This window comes from Pogoniulus pusillus, chromosome 3, assembly GCF_015220805.1.
Source record: "Pogoniulus pusillus isolate bPogPus1 chromosome 3, bPogPus1.pri, whole genome shotgun sequence".
In the NCBI taxonomy this organism is placed as follows: Eukaryota; Metazoa; Chordata; class Aves; order Piciformes; family Lybiidae; genus Pogoniulus; species Pogoniulus pusillus.
The window spans coordinates 48673511-48679993 of record NC_087266.1 but is presented as its reverse complement, the minus strand read 5'-3'; positions in this window follow the sequence as shown (position 1 = coordinate 48679993).

Genomic DNA, 6483 nt, shown 5'->3' with positions numbered 1-6483 from the left:
AATTAGGAGGAAAATGGTAGGGTGACAGTGACTTGGTGTTGCAAAAAATGACAGGTGGGCATGATAGAATGCTTTAGGTTGGACAGGACCTCAAAGATCATCCAGTTCCAACCCCCTGCCATAGGCAGGGACACCTCCCACTAGAACAGGTAGCTCAAGGCCTCATCCAGCCTGGCCTTGAACACCTCCAGGGAAGGAGCATCCACAACCTCCCTGGGCAACCTGTTCCAGTGTCTCACCACCCTCACTGTAAAGAACTTCCTAACATCTAGTTTGGATCTTCCCTCTGCCAGTTTAAACCCATTACCTCTCGTCCTGTCATTACAAGACCTTTATCTTTTAGAACAACTACTGGACTATAAAGGAGGCAAAACTAGATCCCACTGTTCATTCAGAGGCTATTAGAACTGTTAATTCTGGTTGCATAGTGGTGAGGAACTGAAGACAAAGCCATTTCTCCATATTTGAGAGGAATATAAAATACTGACTTTCTCAGTAATGTATTCACAAGTAATAGACTTGCCAGAAAACCATTTAGTTTACCATTAGTATGATTCTAGAGCCCATTAAGAGAGGATGAAGAATAGGTGTGAGATACGAAGATGACTGCTTACAGTTTCCTGAAGAGACTATTCAGAATGTACCCTAAAGCACTCTTAACACAAGGATAGCAAGCTGCATAATGGAAGGTAGTTACTTTCAATTACTTTAGCAATGCTTATGGCTTTGTAATCCAAAGCCATGTCCTGACTGGAAGAAAAATGAATTTCCTTTTAGAAAAAGCAGTTTGTAAGGGCTTGGACAGAATGCCAAAGATAGGTGAGAGGTAGGAGTGTGCACAGTCATGTGAAGGACCGTGGCCAGGGTGACATACGTAGATATAGGTGACAGGCATGACCCTTTCTAAGACAGGTGTTTGAAAATGTAATTTCTTGTCATTTCACTTGATGAAGAAACAGTTATTGACTGACACATTTGTCTTGAATATCTTGAACCTAAGGCATATGGAGATTGCTGTAATTAACAAGATGCTAGAGTGCTATTTGACATTTTAATTATGTGTAAATTGTAAAAGTTGAGACTTGTTCACCTAAATCATGTTGCAGCCGAGGGATGTGAACACATTGCTGTGTAGTTGGCAATATAAATGCCCAAAAGTGATGTAGGAGCCATCTCACTGTTCTCAGTGAATTACCTGGCAGGCATTTGTAGTACCAAGCTCCTGAGGAAGAAAGAGGAAGAGAGTTCACTTCTAGATGTAATTTGAAGCCAGTCTGGATAGACAGCAGAGGCAGCCTTGGCGTGTACCTGCTGCAAAACTTTCATTGTGAACTGCAAGTACCACTGAACTTCAGCTACTGCAGTCAAGGACTGACAGTATGAGCAAGGTAAAATGTGCACCTTGTGGGGGATGCCTGGGCAAGGTATTAGCTCTAAATAAGCAATAATGATGCCTCAAAAATACACTCCCCTAGTCAGCAGTGATCCAGGCTTTGGAACATTACTAGTCAGGGGCAGACACGTTCTAAGCTGTCATTGGCTATGACTTGGATTTGTTTTCTGCAGATGAGCTTTAGCACATCAGACACATTTCTTTCCATTTGAAGTGGATAGCTGAAGCACCCTGTAATCTAAACTGAGTGTTTTGTTGGTGAGTCAGTTGAAACAAGTACTGTTGTAAGATGGTATGTTCTTAAAATGTAATAGAAGATTTTGTTCAAGTGTGTGTTAAAGTGCAAGAAACTTAACGAAGTGCCCAGACAGGCAGGTGTTCTACTGCTTGGTTTATGTGTTGGGTTTTCTCCCCTTGCATTTACAGCCACTGGCAATACACACCTCTAAGGAATTGGCTGGATGGCCACATGCAGAGGGTAGTGTTTGAGGGCTCAAGGTCCAGACGGAGAGCAGTGACAAGTGATGTCCCTCAGGGGTCTGTACTGGTACCTGTGTTGTTTAATGTTGTTATCAATGATATAGACAGTGGGATGGAGTGCACCATCAGCATGCTTGCAGATGACACCAAGCTGAGTGGTGCTGTTGTTACATCAGAGAAATGGGATGTCATCCAGAGGGATCTGGACAAGCTGGAGAGGTGGCCCTAGGTCAGTTTCCTGAGGTTCAACAAGAGCAAGTCCAGGGTCCTGCAGCTGGGTTGAAACAATCATCGCTGTCAGTACAGGCTGGGGGATGAGGTGATAGAAAGAAGATCTGCAGTAAAGGGTTTGGGGGTGCTGGTGAATGAGAAGCTGGATGTGAGCAGACAACATATGCTTGCAGCCCAGAAGGCAAATTGCATCTTGGGCTGCATCAAAAGCTTTAGGGTGGATTTTAGGAAGAAGTTCATCACAGAAAGAGTAATTGGAATGGGCTGCCCAGGGAGGTGGTGGAGTCGCTGGCCCTGAAGGTGTTGAAGCAAAGCCTGGATGAAGCACTTGGTGCCATGGTCTGGTTGATTGGCTAGGGCTGGGTGCTAGGTGGGACTGGATGAGCTTGGAGGTCTCCTCCAACCTGGTCGATGCTATGATTTTACCTGTGTCTCCTACTGGACCAAGAAAAGTTAGCTTGAAATGTGAGATTCTCAGTCCACTAATGTCTGGAACATTACATTTCAGGGAATGAAAGCTTCAAAATAAGACATAGAAAATGTACTTGTAATGAAAGAGCAATTTTACTTTGTTTTCCTTTTGGAGGGGTTTCCTGCTGGGAAAGCCACTTTTGCTTCTTCCAGCTGCTACATGTCCTCAGATGAACATGTTCTCCGGTTTATTTTCACTTAGGGGGGAGGGGAAAGCTGCAACTTGCATGGTAATTGCTCTCCTGGAGTATGAGTTTTATTCATCTTCCAGCTGCTGGACGGTAAGGAGCAGTTTGAGTCGCAGAACAGAGAGAGGGATTCCCAAGAGAGGGCCAGCTGCGCTGTTCTCTCCGAGATAGGAGGCTGAACGGGGCGCTTGGGGGAGCTATTCACCTTCCCATGGAAGCGGGGACGAGGAATAGCATCCCTGAGCCTCTAGAACAGGGGTCCTCAAACTGCGGCCCCCAGGGTGCTCAGTCCGTCCCGCCGGCACTTACGGACCCCCTGCGCCGGGGCTGTGGGGGAGGCCAAGCAGCCGCTCCCCGCCACCTCCGCCGCGCGCCCCCCGCCCGCCCGCGCACCCGCCGCGCCCGGGCCGGCTGCAGCCCGGCCCCGACCGTGCCTGAGGGACAGCGAGCGGCCCCTGCTTGAGCTGTGAGAGGAGCCCTGCTCCAGAGACAGGAACCGAACGGTGCCTGAGGGACAGCGAGCGGCCCCTGCTGGAGCTGTGAGAGGAGCCCTGCTCCAGAGAAAAGAGCCAAACGGTGCCTGAGGGACAGCGAGCGGCCCCTGCTTGAGAGGAGCCCTGCTCCAGAGAAAAGAGCCAAACAGTGCCTGAGGGACAGCGAGCGGCCCCTGCTTGAGCTGTGAGAGGAGCCCTGCTCCAGAGACAGGAACCGAACGGTGCCTGAGGGACAGCGAGCGGCCCCTGCTGGAGCTGTGAGAGGAGCCCTGCTCCAGAGACAGGAACCGAACGGTGCCTGAGGGACAGCGAGCGGCCCCTGCTGGAGCTGTGAGAGGAGCCCTGCTCCAGAGACAGGAACCGAACGGTGCCTGAGGGACAGCGAGCGGCCCCTGCTTGAGAGGAGCCCTGCTCCAGAGAAAGGAACCGAACGGTGCCTGAGGGACAGCGAGCGGCCCCTGCTTGAGCTGTGAGAGGAGCCCTGCTCCAGAGAAAAGAACCGAACGGTGCCTGAGGGACAGCGAGCGGCCCCTGCTTGAGCTGTGAGAGGAGCCCTGCTCCAGAGACAGGAACCGAACGGTGCCTGAGGGACAGCGAGCGGCCCCTGCTTGAGCTGTGAGAGGAGCCCTGCTCCAGAGAAAGGAACCGAACGGTGCCTGAGGGACAGCGAGCGGCCCCTGCTTGAGAGGAGCCCTGCTCCAGAGAAAAGAGCCAAACAGTGCCTGAGGGACAGCGAGCGGCCCCTGCTGGAGCTGTGTGAGGAGCCCTGCTCCGGAGAAAAGAGCCAAACGAAAAGAATAGGTTTTGGCAGGAGTGAAAACGACTTGTTTTAAGGAAAACCGTGGCTGTTGTAACGCTGCAAAGAGAATTGTCAGAAACACGTAAAGCCAAGCTGCCTTGTGGATAGATCTTCTCTTGCTTATGCTGGAGTTAAGAATAAACGTTTTCAAGTTAAAATAAACCAGCTTTTGGATTTGCAAGTCTGCTGTCAATACGTGAGGGCTTTTTGCACCGTACTGTAGTGTATGTAGCTGCCTGTACCTGCGAGCAGATCCTCAGTGACTGGAAGTAAGTGCATAAAGCCACCAGTGCCAGCTGCAAGGTGGACAATAGCAGCCCTGTAGATGAATCCTCTGGGAGATAAAATCTATCAGACCACAGCACTGCTGCAAGTTCAGAGGCCACATGAACAGGACACATATTCAAGTAACCAGGAAGGGACCATTTCATTAATGACGGTCCTTGCTGCTAGACCATGCTTTCTTTTGGAGTTCCTCCTCATCAGAAATACTTCCTGTCAGCTTCGTGGACTCTGAAGAGTCAACCACCAGACTGAACTGGGAGATGTGAATAGTCGCTAGAATGGTAAGCATTAAGTGGCTTCAATGAGGTATGTCTCAGTCAGCAACCCTTGTTAAACATAGCCTCTTGGGATACACCATATCCTCCCAATCTACCTCACCTTTCCCCAGCTCACAGAAGAAATAAATTCTGTGAGTCTTTTCCACTCTTCCAGGGTTAATCTTGTCTGTTGTTTAATTACTGGTGATTTGGAAGCCACAGCTACCAAAGTTTGTGCTCCATTCCCCTGCACAGTTCCCCAAACCTTACACCCTCAACAACTCTAGCCATCTCCTCCTCACCCACATCAACACATGGTGAGCTGTCTAAAACCCTGCCGTGCTCTTTGGCACATCTAGCCTGAGGTTCACAGTATCACCAAGGTTGAAAGAGACCTCACAGATCATCAAGTCCAACCCTTTACCACAGAGCTCAAGGCCAGACCATGGCACCAAGTGCCACGTCCAATCCTGCCTTGAACAGCCCCAGGGATGGCGACTCCACCACCTCCCTGGGCAGCCCATTCCAGTAGCCAATGACTCTCCCAGTGAAGAACTTTCTCCTTACCTCAAGCCTAAATTTCCCCTGGCGTAGCTTGAGGCTGTGTCCTCTCGTTCTGGTTCTACAGTAGAAAGAAAATGAAAATTTAGGGCAGCATTAAGTTAATTAAACTTACCACAAAATTAATAACACAAAGAATACTGTGCAGACTACATTATTCATTTTCATGTTTTATTCAACTAAACTCCATTTTTAATGTGCCAGTGTTACTGGAGGATTTCTACCCTGCTTTGTGAGTTTCGTGGCACTCAAGATTTCTGGAGCCCTGTAAATAAAGTCAGTGTAATTTTCACGTAGAATCATAGAATCAACTAAGTTGGAAGAGACCTCCAAGATCATCCTGTCCAACCTATCCCCCAGCCCTAGCCACTCAACTAGACCATGGCACTAAGTGCCTCATCCAGTCTTTTCTTGAACACTTCCAGGGATGGTGACTCCACCACCTCCCTGGGCAGCCCCCTTCAGTGGCAAAAGACCCAAATTAATAAATGAAATGAGAAATCTCTAGTGTCTGGGAAAGAAAAACAAGTCAAATGTGGGGAATGAAATTCCTGTGTAGTTAAATGAATTAATGCTAATGAATCACCTTTCTTCTTATGTCATTTCCTAAAACTCCTACTATTCTCCCCAGCTCCACTTTTGTCCATTGACAAATTGCCAGTTCACTCTAGAAAGGCTTTTCTGAGAGCCTTGGTGCCGAAGTCTTGTTGCACCATTGTGGCACACCACGGTGTCATCTGCACAGCTCTGCTCCTGACCACACTGCAGGAGATTGCCATCAATGAATAACACAGTGGAATTGTGCACAGCATGAGGGTAGGACTGTGAGCCTCTGTGCTCCTTCACATTGATTTGTTTCTTTAAGTGCAGCCAAGCAATGGGTGAATAATGTGGTTCGAAGAGCTGTAGCTCTCCCATTCCAAGGGTAATGTGCATTATGGTCTGAAAGAACCAGTGCAGAACGAAGCGATGGGCACAACAACCCAATGCATGCTTTGGAAAGAGACAGTGGGAATGTAACTTCCCTTGGAGAAAGGAAAGGAATTAATGAAAACTGAAACCATGGCACAAACATAACATTATTTAAAAAGGAGGCAGAAGGAAAGTCTCGTTAGGACCAACCCCACCTGGCTACAACCTCCCTTGAGGTAGTTGTAGACAGCAATGAGGTCCTCCCTGAGTCTCCTCTTCTCCAGACTAAACTACCCCAGCTCGCTCAGCCTCTCCTTGTAGGGTTTGTGTTCCAGGCCTCTCCAGGAGGTGCCAAATAGCTGTGTGCCTTTGAAGTGTCCTCAGGATGGACATTAAGTTCCTTTTTTATCTG